The 14,535-nt window shown below is 36.2% G+C and overlaps 1 protein-coding gene across 1 annotated transcript in view; it reads left to right on the top strand.

Annotated features, from left to right (window-relative positions):
* Positions 1–12,214: 12,214 nt before the first annotated feature.
* Positions 12,215–14,535, top strand: part of LOC123554061 (uncharacterized) — a 38,165-nt gene continuing 35,844 nt past the window's right edge. The window contains exon 1 of the mRNA XM_045343934.2: positions 12,215–12,328. The gene's annotated coding sequence lies outside the window, so the exon portion shown is untranslated. The remainder of the gene's footprint in view (positions 12,329–14,535) is intronic.

Below are 14,535 nucleotides of genomic sequence, written 5' to 3'. Positions count from 1 at the left end.
GTGTGTTAAAAGTCTAAATTTTCTATGTGAGGCGTTTCCGCTTTTAAGGATCATCGCCCTCCAGCCCCTACACGAGGAAACCTTCCCTTCGAACTCCGATCACACTCGTGGCCTTTGTGGACCCTTGACAGCTATGAATGTTTGGCTTTTCCCGGCTGTCAGTCGTGTAAACAAACCTACTCATACATGACTTTTCTTTTTTAAAAAACTGAAATTTTAACCGCATTTACTTCGTTTCATTATACATTTTGACAAAATTTGCTACTTTTTTTATTTTCATTAAAAAAAGTTTTATTTAACAAATTTCTCCCGCCATGCCAATGAGTAATTGGGGTCATCTTATTGGCATGAAAATTAAATAAACTGCAAAAAGGATGTTGGCTCTTAGACCTTTGAAATTTCAAAACAGCTGGTTGCCATGTTTTTTTTAATTTTGCTCACCTTTCACTATTTCAGGCATCTTGGTCTATTATACAGAGTATTGTTGTACGCTCCAAAGTGCTTGTTGAAAGACTGAAACCACTTGCTTGCGGCTCATAAGGTATTTTCTATCTTCTGTTTCTTTATTATATAGTTGCAGCTGTGCACCATGGAGGCAGTTTCATCATTCAAAGGCAAGAATATGTATTACAAATTAGTAATTTTTTGTGAACAATTTTTGCGATTGAATCATGCATAGAATCAAATACCAAGGAACATTAGGCTAAAAAAATATTGTCTGTTTCCTGTATCCTGACCTACCATAAATTTTTGCCCCGACCCTAAATGGACAGTCCCTCCGCCTTTGTCTTTGAGAACATTTTTTTTCAACTTTTGAAAAAAAGTTGCAAAACTGCACTTTTAATGCTTTAAACATGGACAGTGATTTTATAAATCAACTTACTGATGCTCTAGAGGCATAACCCCCCTATTTGAAATTCATTTTTGACACAAAAATAATTTCCAAAAAGTCTCCCTAAAAAAATTTTTAAAAAATCCAAAGAAAAATTTTTCCGACCTACCTACCCTAATTTTTTTAGCATTTTTACCGAAAAAAAATTTTTTTAGACCTTAGTAAAGACTCCATTTCATTTTCTTTGATGATAAAGCATTTCTGGACAAAACCAAAAATTTTAATACATGTATGCAAATTTAAACAATTATTAGCTCGATCACCTGTCACAGGGTGACAACATGAGCTGATGTCTGTCATGTCCAGTAATTTGTAAAAATTTTTCCCAGAACCACGGGGCAGATTTACACCAAACTTCACAAATGATCATGGGGTGGTCCTCTTTCAAAATTACCCAAAGTATTTAATTCCATATAGAACTCACCAAAAAAGAAAACTTTGAAAATGATTTCTTGTCAGAATTGTTAGCCGGCAGGGTTTTTTTTTTTCATCCTTATATGACAGAGGCCTACATTGGGCCACTTCCCCGATCCAAAAATATTGCTTTTTTTTCCCCAACCATCCCAAAATGCAAGGTAACATTTCCCAAAAATCACATCAACAAATGGTTTAATTTTATTTACATTTTAGTGTTACCGCAGGAAGCGGTTCTCAGATATTAAATTTTTTAGCTCACCTGTCACAAAGTGACAAGGTGAGCTTTTGTGATAGCGCGGCCATCCGCTCGTCTTCTTCCTTTTGGCCCGTCGGTCCAAACATTTTGCTTGGTAAAACCACTACATAAGGTAAACATTTTTCCCCGTGGGCTTTTTTGAAGGTTGGTTGGTTTTTATTAAATTTAAATTTTTTGACCTGTTTCAAAGGTTACTTTCGAGAAAGTACAAAAGGGAAGTTACAATCCAAAGCTTGAAAAGCAGAAAGAACACCAAAATTAAAATACGAGAAAGGGACTTTAATAAAAAAATTTTGGGGATAGTTTATTAAAAAAATTTTAGAAAATTTTAAATTAAGAAAATTATTAATTTTTATTGTCGCCCCTTGCGGAACGAAGACATAGTTCCAAATGTCTATTCGGTGTATGTCTCGTTGTCGTCCGGCTTTGTTTTTGTCGGGGCCATAATTTGGGCATGCATGGAGCAATCTTATTTATATATGGTATGAATGTTAACCTCAGTGAGACGAGTGCATGCGCAAGCCCCCGGTTCCTATCTCAAAGGTCAAAATCACACTTACAGGGCAAAGGTCAAATTCAAAATGACTTTGTCCGGAGCATTTTCTTCTTCATGCATGGAGGGATTTTGATGTAACTTGGCACAATTGTTCACCATCATAAGATGGAGTGTCATGCGCAAGAAGCAGGTCCCTAGGTCTAAGTCAAGGGCACACTTAGAGGTCAAAGGAACAAGAATGACAACTTTGTCTGGGGCATTTCTTCTTCACGCATGGAGGGACTTTGAGTAACTTGCACAATTGTTCACCACCATGAGACGAGGTGTCATGCGGAAGAACCAGGGCTAAGGGCAAGGTCACACTTAGAGGTCAAAAGTCAGATACAAGAATGACTTTTTCTGGGGCATTTTTTTTTGATGCATAGAGGGATTTGATGTAACTTGGCACAATTGTTCTCATCATGCGACGGAGTGTTTTTTGCATAAGATCCTAGAATTACTTCCCTTGTTGTTACTATAAATAGCTTACATTTGTAACTTGTTATTACTGGTCGTAGGAAAAATCAAGACCACTTTTCTGTAGTACAACAATGCATGTTACATCCAATTTTCAGGGGTATTTGACTTATCTCGCTGGTGCGGATTTTTGTGTGAATTTTTTTTAAATTATTTTTTTTTTTTAATTTTGCGTTCCTTTGTTTTACTGTAAATAACTTATATTAGAACTTTTTTCAATCTCTTTTATTTGGCATAAATGTTTGCCTCAATGAGGCAAGAAGTGTCCCTGCACAACTCCCAGCCTTTTGACAGCTGGTGGGCTTGACATATTGCTCGTGGGCATCAAATTCTCATATTTTTCATGAGATTTAAAGAGAATGTTCGTTATACCCCCATGTATAAGCTTGTCTGTCTTTCAGGCAGTAGTTTTTTATGGCTTCCAGATGATAACTCATGAAAAGCTGACCGATTTAAATATTTTTTTGGTACATATTACAGGTCAAGTTCGACTTTGGGGTCAGTAGGTCAAAGGTCAAGATAACTTGCAAACGCTTTGGCCTGGGATCATAGCTTTTGTTTCACAGGTGTAACATATAAAAATACAGGTTGTTTGAATTTGAGGTCAATAGATCAAAGGGCAAGGTCACAGTGATTTTGAACAGTTGAACGGGTTTCCGAATGATACTTGAGACCTTTAGCCTAGGATGATAAAGTTTGGTACATAGGTGTCACATCATGAAATACAGGTCAAGGTTTACTTTGAGGTCAGTAGGTCAAGGTCACAATAAGGCAAAACAGTGAAATGTTTTTCAGATTATAACTTGAGAATGCTTTAGCCTAGGATCATGAAATTGTTAGGGGGGTTGATTATGACCAGCAGGTGACCCCTAATGATGTTGAGGTCATAGGTCACAGGTCAAGGGCACACTGAGCCAGTTCTTTAAAATGATGCACGGAGGGGCACCTGGGGTCTTCCTCCACCATTAAAACTGGAAAGTCGCCATATGACCTATCCTGTGTCGGTGTGATATTAAATTCAACAAAATAAATAACGGTTTTTTAAAACGGTTTTTATACGCCCGTTTGAAAAACGGGACGTATTATGGGAACGCCCCTGGTGGGCGGGCGGGCGGCATCCACAGACTTTGTCCGGAGCATATCTTCTACATGCATGAAGGGATTTTGATGAAACTTGGCACAGTTGTTCACCATCATAAGACGGAGTGTCATGCGCAAAAACCAGGTCCCTAGGTCTGAGGTCGAGGTCACACTTAGAGGTCAAAGGTCAAATTCAAGAATGACTTTGTCCGGAGCATATCTTCTTCATGCATGGAGGGATTTTGATGAAAGTTGGCACAATTGTTCATCATCATGAGACGGAGTGTCATGCGCAAGAACCAGGTCCCTAGGTCTATGGTCAAGGTCACACTTAGGGATCAAAGGATACAAGAAAGAAAACTTTGTCCAGAGCATATCTTCTTCATGCATGGAGGGATTTTGATATAAGTTGACACAAATGTTCACCACCACGAGGCAGAGTGTCATGCGCAAGAACCAGGTCCCTAGGTCAAAGGTCAAGGTCACACTTAGAGGTCAAAGGATACAAGAATGAAAACCTTGTCCGGAGCATTTCTTCTTCATGCATAGAGAGATTTTGATATAACTTTGCACAAATGTTCACCACCATGAGGCGGAGTGTCATGCACAAGAACCGGGTCCCTAGGTCAAAGGTCAAGGTCACACTTAGAGACCAAAGGTCAGATACAAGAATGACTTTGTCCGAAGCATTTCTTCTTCATGCATGGAGGGATTTTGATGTAAAATCTGCACAATTATACACCATCATGAGATAGGTGTCATGCGCAGTTCCTTTCTTTAGAATTACTTCCCTTTATTTTTACTAAAATAGCTTATATTGTAACTTTTTCATTACTAGTCGTAGGGAAAAAATCGAGACCATTTTTCTGTAGTACAACATGCATGCTACATCCAATTATGAGGTATATTTGACCAATCTCTACCTGGGAAAGATTTTTGTGTGGACTTACAATTTTTTTTATGGATTTTTTTTTTTTTTTTTTTTAAGATTATCTTTCCTTAGTTTTTACTATAAATAACTTATATTGTAACTTTTTTATAAATTTACCGTAGGGAAAAAACAAACCACTTTTCTGTGGTACAACATAGATGTTACTTTCAAATTTTAGGTGTATTTTAATGTATCTCTACCTGGTAAGGAGTTTTTTTGTGGACTTAGAAAAACAAATGACTTACAATGATTACTAAACAACCACAAAATAAAAATTCCATTTGCAAATACAGGTGCTAGAGTAAAGAAATTTACTGTGACGGGCGTATATTGTGACATTCTGGCACTCTTGTTGGACAATAACTTCAGGATGCTTGGGATGAGAAACACAAAATTTTGTAAAAAGGTTTGGTCTTGACCACAGATTACCTGTAAATTTATTTAGAGTTCCAAAGGTCAGGGTGACCCAACATTTAAACCTTTTTCCCTACAACAACTTGAGAACACTTGGGGGGGGGCGGGGGGAGGTCATGAAACATGGAGATTGAATTAGAAGGTCATTAGGAATAGGCTCAAGAAAATGCTGCTTTTGTTATTGGCTTAGTTCTTTGATAAAGGCCATATTGTGGGGTATAATCGTCACTCCTTGACAACTCAGATTTAGCTCACCTAGCAAGGGGGGGCACAAATGCTCAAGGTGAGCTTTTGTGATCGCCCTGTGTCCGTTCGTCGTCAACAATTTGACTGTTAACACTCTAGAGGTCACAATTTTGACTTAGTCTTTATGAAACTTGGTCAGAGTGTTACCCTCAATAAAATCTTGGACACATTTGATGTTGGGTCATCTTGAATCAAAAACTAGATCACCAAGTCAAATAAAAGGAAAAACTTGTTAACACTGTAGAGGTCACATTAAGACTATATCTTCATGAAACTTGGTCAGAATGTTAATATTAATGATCCATAGATCAATTCAAATCTGGGTCAAGTGGGTCAAAAAATAGGTCACCAGGTCAAATCAAGGAAAAGCTTGTTAACACTCTAGAGGGCACAATTTTGGCCCAATCTTTAAAGAAACTTGGTCAAAAAGTTACCCTCAATAAAATATTGGACAATTTTGATATTTGGGGCGTCTAGGTCAAAAACTAGGTGCATGTAACCAGGTCAAATCAAAGGAAAAGCTTGTTAACACTGTAGTGGCCCCCATTTATGACCATATCTTAATGAAACTTTTTTCAGAATTTTAATCTTGATGATCTATAGGCCAAGTTAAATCTAGGTCAGGTGGGATTAAAGACTAGGTCGCTAGGTCAAATCAAAGGAACAGCTTGTTAACAACTCCAGAGGCCACATTTATGACTGCATCTTCATGAAACTTAATCAGAATGTAAAACTTTATGATCTTTCAGTCAAGTTTGAATCTGGGGCATGTGGGGGCAAAACTAGTCACCAAGTCAAATCAAAGGAAAAGCTAGTTAACTCTTTAGAGGCTACATTTATGATCATATCTTATTGTAACTTGGTCAGAATGTTGATCTTGATGATCTTATGTCAATATGCCAGGTGAGCGATACAGGGCCATCATGGCCCTCTTGTTTATTTGTTCTTGTTGTAAGAGAAATTTTACATTTTAGAATACAGATTACAGCAAGTCACATTTTCCCTTTTTTTTGACAATACTTTTTTTCAAAGCCGACAAAAGCCATCCAGTACTGTTATTAAAAGTTGTATTCACATTCAGCTATATTTCATGTATGGATAAAACAATTATGTGATCTGTGATCATTATAAATGTTTTATACAGATAAAACTTAAAAATGTGAACAGTTTATTCAATAAATTAAAGTGTAATGCAAGTCTTTGTGATGTGTATATAAAAGCAAAATTGGGATTTGTTTTACGAGTAATTTCAGAATTACAAGTAACACAAATAGAAAAAACCAAGCCTGCACAAGAAGGCTAATATGTCTCCCTAGACTGAGCTCTTAACCTGCCGTGGTGCAAATAGATTGTTAATGTGTGTCTGTTAAGTCTTGTTAACAGTGAGTTGCAATCTAGTAACTTTTAAGTTTGTATGATGTTTAGCTCACCTGAGCACAGTGTGAGCTGTTGTGATCACCTTAAGTCTGTCATTGTGCTTCTCAACAATTTGCCTGTTATTAAACACCCTAGTAGACAGTTTTTTTTAATGTTAAAGGGATGAGTTGAAGTCTGATCGATTCCCGATTGAGGCAGTGCCTTAATTCATATTACATATGCTTTTGATGTAAGATAGTTTACATTCGTTTATTTTTTCCCGAGGGGAAAATATTGGGAAAACTTGGACCCAAATCAATTTGTTTTTACTATATCAGCACTTTTGTTTTTATATCGTACCATTTTGAAATGTTTTGGATACACCAGTGACCTGACCATAATACCGTAATTGTTTTACCAACTAACATATCGGGTCGGTTCACATTTCTCTAATTTTTATGCTTCCCGTCCGTATTTCAGACCGTCTCCAAATCTTTTCATATTCAACTTGAGGCGGGGATCCAAAGGAAGCAAGACTCTTACCGTGGTATAACATTAAATAACATTGTATCAAATATCTACTCCCGAGTTCTTTTAAACAGATTAACTGTGTGGGGTGAAAAACATATACAAAATCAAATTGCCAATTCCAAATGGTTTCCGTCTAAAATAAATATTTATCTAAAAAAAACGGCATGCATTTTCACTACAGTTATACACATTCTTTTAAACAGATTAGCTGCGGGTAGTGAAAGGCATAAAAAAATCAAATTGTTGATTCGAAATGGTTTCTGTCTTGAATCATGTATAGTTATGTTGTCAGTCAAGGGCGATGTAACACTCTGAATAAATGTTGTTGTTGTTGTTGATTGTTAATACGCTTAAATAACTGGAGTGTTGTGGAGAAGTTATCGTGCAATTAAAAAAATTATGTGAATAAAAATTAACTATTCAAACTAAAACATGGGTATAACATTTGGAGAACTCGGTTCATTTTCATTTGTTTTTCTTTTTTCTCAAAACAGCTGCAAGAGGAGATTTTAAATACATTTGAGCCAATGTCGCGTGAACATAGATTCGTTACATTGTGAGCCACATATACTGATGAGCCATTCAAAGCGAAAACGGTCGTCGAGCTTAAATTAGCGAAAAAAGTAAAATGTTATGAGACACGTTTCTCATCTGGCTTTAAATATATACATACGTTTTAGTTCAAGTCGTTGCAGATAACAGAAGAGATTGTCACCATGTGTGCACTTTGGGTCATTTTTTGCCAAATAAATTTGTATCCTGGAAAAAATAAAACATCGTCAGTCCAGGTTTTTTCTTTTTTTTTTTACAAAGCTTCCTAAGTACAGATCTTTAATAGACATGGCGTCGCATTACTCTTAAAGAGGTCTATGTGGCATTTTGCAAAAAAAAAAAAAAAAAAAAAATGAGACTATATGGTACATACCGTTTGATTCGTCCTCGAAACATCTCAGGTATTCCGGAAAACGCGGTTAGGAAGTATTTGCCTCGCACTTCACATATTGGTTAGTCTCCAAAACTGCTTACCATTACCTCTCGTTAGTTATTAGTAATTTAGTAACGTTACCCCTTTTCTATTAATTCTTTAATCCTACATTGAACTATATCCTCTTTTCTATATTATTAAAGTGTGATATGTCCAACAGAAGAAATGTGCAATTTAACACGTGTAACTGTATAAAACAGCCAGTGAAACGTTCGATTTTGGTTGGAGCAAATAGTACACAATGCAGTAAAACAAACCTTCGGAAATAGGACATTTGATAGTGAACAACGTTTTACAAAACATAGGAGATGTAAAATAGACTTTTTTCAATTAATCCAAAACCGCCCTCCCAACCCCACTCAAAAATAAATACATAACAAAATAAATTAATAAATAAACAATCTGTCATTTTGAATTATTCATATTACAGGTTTTTTTTAATTCCGTAAGAAGGAACCAAATATGATTAAAGAATTTGATTTTGGAACTTAAACCTTCGTTGTCTGGAAATGGCTGAACTGAAAATAAACGATTATTAGAGTATAAGTGACGACTAACATACCCTCAGTTCAGTCTTATGACACGCATCTTAGTTTTTGTCAGCTCAGGTTCTAGGAATAGCTGAACAGGTCGAACTATTCTTGTCATGAAACCTTTTAATCAACATTGTCCTAAATAGACCTTAATAGGTCATTGGGTCACGACCAGTGCATTGAAAAATACTTTTAAATAGAGGATATTAATGAGTTAACTGTCTTTTCTTATTGAATTTATCAAACGACTTTAACAAAATGCGAGACTCTGCCGAGCATTATATCAATTTCATTCAACGAGTTTAATAAATTCAATGTGAAAAGTCACAAATGTAATATTCTTTTTATCGCATGTTAGCATTTCCTGCTGAGACATAAAACATTCTACTTTCTTTACTGTAGGGATAACGCTTGTTTTTTCGTGTTATAACATCTGCAGAATCCCGAGGGATTGGTTGGTACCCGAGCCCGTTAGGGCCAGCGTACCAACGTATCCCGAGGGACTCTGCAGATGTTATAACACGAAATAAACATGCGCTAACGCTATTCTACTAGTATAAAACGCGTAAAAACTGATAAATGAATACAATGTCACTCAACGTCATTAAATTTCCACGAAATGCGCGGGAGTTGTCTTTTACGTTGACGTCATTTCGTTTTGAATTATCCGTTCTAGTGTCGAATGACGTTTACGCTTTGCAACGGAACGCGCATATATAAAAAGGTGTTTTAAAAACAGCACGCGAGCGCGAGAATCTCTCTGTTAACACACGTTTTCTCTCCTGTTAAAGCACCCCCGAAAAGTGACAAGAACAGCAGTTTTATGCTAGAATATTATAAACAAGTCAATTTGACCAACGTCTCGTATACTATGAACAACGTCGACGTCAAAGCTTTATTACAGTAGTGTATTATCATTTGAGAAATAATGGATAGGAAAACCGTGTTTTAAAGTTATTAATACACGAAGAGGTTTTACGTCCCCAGAATAATTTCACGCGGGCGTAGCTCGGCGACGTCTAACCGATTTTGAGTGCATTAATTTAAGTAAAATACGATTTTAATTATTTCGATTCTAATAATATGTCCTTTATCTAAAACAGTAGATAAAATATAGTAGCGCTCTGTCTTGGTCGCAACAAAAACATCGACGTCATCGCACATTAATGTGACGTCATTTTAGATTCTAGCATAAAACTGCTGTTTTGTCACTTTTCGGGGGTGTTTTAACAAGGGAGAAAACGTGTGTTAACAGAGAGATTCTTGCGCTCAAGTGCTGTTAAAACACCTTTTTATGTATGCGCGTTCCGTGGCAAAGCGTAAACGTATTACGGCCCCAAAACGGACAATTCAAATAGAAAAGAACTTAATGAAGTCAACGTGAAAAAACAACTCAGATATTCCCGCACATTTCATGGAAATTAATGACGTTGACGGAGAATGTATTCATTTAATGTTTTTTTTTCGAGCTTTATGCTATAAAAGCGTTAGCGCATGTTCATTTCGTGTTATAACACCTTCAGAGTCCCTCGGCATACGCTGGTACCCTCGCCCTACGAGCTCGAGCACCAACCAATCCATTGGGTTAACGTGACGTCATTCTAGCGTAAGAGTGTTTTAACAGAGACAAGCATATTAGAATATTTCTTAAATATTTACATTCGCCCTGTTTTTTTTCCATTAAATTTTTTTGACTGTTTGATGACGTCCGCGTATAGTCAAGGAGAACGTTATAGTATAGTATAATTATGCCCTTGTTTGACGACGTCCGCGTATAGTCAAGGAGAACGTTATACTATACTATACTATACTATACTTAACAAATAATCAAGGCCTTCGAGTGGTTTATCGTCTAATTTATCATGGTTCAGAGTTCAGATGCGTAGGAATTGAACCACGAGGGCGTTAGCCCGAGTGGTTAAATACTGAAGCATCTGAACGATGAACCGTGGTAAATTAGACGATAAATCAGAAGAAGGGCTTGATTGTTTTCATTCTGACATGTTTATCGCAGAATATACAGAGCTTGATTTCTTTCTTTGTTTAACTGGAAATCAAATCGAGTCATGTTAGAATATACTCTACTCTACTCTACTCTACTATACTATATACTCTACTCTACTCTACTCTACTCTACCCTACCCTACCCTACCCTACCCTGCACTGCACTGCACTATACTATACTATACTATACTATACTATACTATACTATACTATACTATACTATACTATACTATAGTTATACTATACTATACTATACTATACTATACTATACTATACTATACTATACTATAGTTTTATTTGGCAAACATGTCCATTTTACAGTGAAAGATCTATATACAATAAAAAACTTAAAAAAGAAACAAAAGAAATAAGTCTTGTAATTTAAACATCACAGAATTCAATCACAGTAAACATCACATAATGCAATCACAGAAAAATAAAATTCTATCAGTTATGTCTACTTAGAAATATCAAGCAGTGAGATCAAAATTGAGCCTCACCATCAGAAAACCAACATAGTGCATTTGCGACTAGCATGGATCCAGACCAGCCTGCGCATCCGCGCAGTCTGGTCAGGATCCATACTATTCGCTAACAGTTTCTCTAATTGGAATAGGGTTTGAAAGTGAACAGTTTGGATCCTGGATTCTAGATTCATGCTGGTCGCAAATGCACTATGTTGGTTTTCTCATGGTACGGCTCAAATATACTTTATCAGTTTGGCGACGACGTCGCAGTTGTTCCGTCTAGTGAACAGAATGACCGGGAAGCTGATTTTAATGCTCAAAAGGTGTGCAATTTATAATGTTGGAAAGGAAATTTAATATAGATCTAATTTAGATATAAAAATGTTGTTTTCTTTTAGAGTTCATGCGAAATAAACGACAGAACAGGATCGGTAAATTGAATATCATCAGGACGACGTGTAGAGCGCACAACCCATGTTACTAGGTTCAAGGTCAGAGTTACAACTGCAGGTTAAAGTTAAAATAGCTTGAGTCCGTTCGATATGAAAGTTTATATATATATATAAAACTAGGGTCAATCGTTTACCTCATCAAGACGACGCGCGGAGTATATGACCCTTACAACTTACCCGTGTCAATGTCACATATAGGAGTCAAACATCAAATAGAACAAATTCATGTCATTTCCATATCTTTTATTCCACTAGAATTAATTTCGTAAAATCATAATCAATTGTTTACCACTTCCAGACGACGTCAAAGGTCATAATTTTATTGCAACAGTTTCTATCCTTGTATCAAAGCGGAATCTTAGCGTATTAATCGCCTTTGTTTATACTTAAAAAAATACCGTCTTTTGAAATTTCTATCGAAGCTGCGTGTTTTCTTCAAACAGTGTTATTTTACAAACAGTATTGGCCTGTATGCTGCACGTGCTGCATTATTTTTCTTCGACCTATGTAATACCCCCGTCTCTCTCACCCCTCTATCTCTCCGTCTCTGCTGAAACTGGTCCATTATTGAGGTTATATAATCACGGCTACCAGGGTGTATAACCGATAAATGCTGTAAATTATACAGAGTGTATATTGCACGGCGAAAACGAAAGTGGAAATATTGACATTTTACAAGAAACGCGATAGGCCTATCAATTTCCCGAAATTATCGTGACCACGTCAGAGACACAATAAACACATTATGACAGGTATGTAGTTTTCATATTTTTTCAGTTTATCAATATGTTTTTACACAAGGAAGTAGAATTCTACAATGTATGTTGTTCACAATTTGCCGAATAACGGGACAATAATAGACATATTCTATTAAATCGGCAAAGTCTGGGTATTTTAAAGAAGTATTTAAAATCGAATGTTCTTTCATTACTATTTGACAGAAATTCTGAATATTTAAAGAAAGCGTTAAAATCAAATTTTGTTGTTTATTTGGTGTTTATAATATGTAGGTTATATATCGGTAAATCACGGCGGGTAGTCTCCACCAACCTAAAAAAACGGTGCATAGTTGTGACACGGACGGTTCATTTATCTATTGAATGTGACTTTAAAATATTATTTTAACCATCCTAGTTCATTCAAACTAGATAATCTTATGAATTGCAAAACTAAGGCAAAACTTATTAGACTAGCATTATTTTGTCTCAGTTGACATAATTTCATTCTCCATAAAATACACTGATCTCATAGTTGGATGAACATGTGTAACTTCATGAAGTAGTAACATGTAATGATATATAGTAGATCTACTATTTTTAGGTGAGCAGTATGCTGCATTGTTTTGTTCACTGAGCAGTGTCTTTACACTTGTTCAATATATGTGTATCAGTGTTGTCATCACATGCATATTATATGCCCTGATCACGACTGATGTGAAATCAACTTGGAACTATTCATGAAAATATATTTTAGATATCTAATTGTGTTCAAACTCAAAACCCGTAATCCACCAATATTATTTGCATACTAAAAAGTAAAAATCGGTTCAGATTACTTATCAATAAATGGCATTGATTATGTAATACGCTACGTGGCGCCCCATAAAATACTATCATCTTTTCATACAATATCAATAAATAGTGAGTGTTAGGCTCAGTGGCGTAGCTAGGTATATTTGTGTACGATCTACACTTGTTCCCGGCGTTTACTTAACGTTTATCAGTAGCGTAGCTATGTATACTCGCGTATGTTATCATTTGCGTTAACACTATATCGAGGGCTTAGCGCAAGACTATTGTAACTGTATATAAATAGATAACAAGATACGATAGTCTTGCGCTAAACCCTCGATATGTCCGTGTATATTTTGTGGTGTAGCTACGTATAATCCTGTACGCCCGCGTAACTAGCTAGCTACGTATAACCCTGTACGCCCGTGTAACCACACCCTATAACGTGATAGCGCGACACCACCAGATAACATGACACCAGATCGGATAACGCGACACTCTGCGGAGTTTGTTGTCGATTAGAAGTAAGTATTTTCAATTTTTTCTTTACACAATGTGAATCAATGAAAAGCAGACTCTTACCAGGTTTCAAGGATAGAAAGAGGCATCTAAAGGAATGTTTTCTGAATTAAAAAGACCACCAAATAATCATACAGATGGCTAATCCACGGCCAGAATTTCATTGTTTTGGATATTGAACCGAGGAATTTTTCTCATTTCTGAAGCAACAAGCTTGGCATTACCCTCAATAGAAAGCCAAACATTCTCTCTCTTTGTCTGCCAAATATCCCGGCGAAATCTCCATTACTTTCGAAAATACGAGGTGTTAAAGTCGGATGGGTAGACCAAAAATGTTCTGTCTGACACCACATAATTCACAGGGAAGGTTCTTACTGACACCAACTTTTGAAGATTAGCTGTTCTGTCTGACACCAGCATTTGATCATACTTTTTTTGCCTTTATTTCGCTCGGTTTGAAGTATTTTATCGAATTTACGCATGTTTTCGGGTATAACGGGTCGTTAAATTCATTTTTCTAATAAGGGTTTAGGTTATAGTGTAGAAATTCACCGTAATTCGGTCGAAAATGTGCCTTCGTGGTGTTGTTGAAAGTAGTATACATAAAAAAATACTTTTTTATTTTTGGCACTTTTGCGTGTAAAATGGGGGCTTATTTCATTCGTAGAATGTATTTTCAGTAAAATAAGACGCGTTTCAGGTTAAATATCGCGTGTATATGGCAAATGATGAAAGAAAACGAAAGATGGGTCGTTTACTGCGCGACGCCGCCGACAACGCGATTCGAGAAAGGATCAATAGTTTCAATTTATACTGGTATAAAACCTTTTAATTTCAACCATTTTCAGGATTCAGTTCAATTTCTCGATATCTGATACAGTATGATGGGTGATTTTGCACTAAATGATCTATTGTAACTTTGAATACAT

The sequence above is a fragment of the Mercenaria mercenaria genome, chromosome 7, assembly GCF_021730395.1.
Source record: "Mercenaria mercenaria strain notata chromosome 7, MADL_Memer_1, whole genome shotgun sequence".
Lineage (NCBI taxonomy): Eukaryota > Metazoa > Mollusca > Bivalvia > Venerida > Veneridae > Mercenaria > Mercenaria mercenaria.
This window is presented reverse-complemented; position numbering and strand designations above follow the sequence as displayed.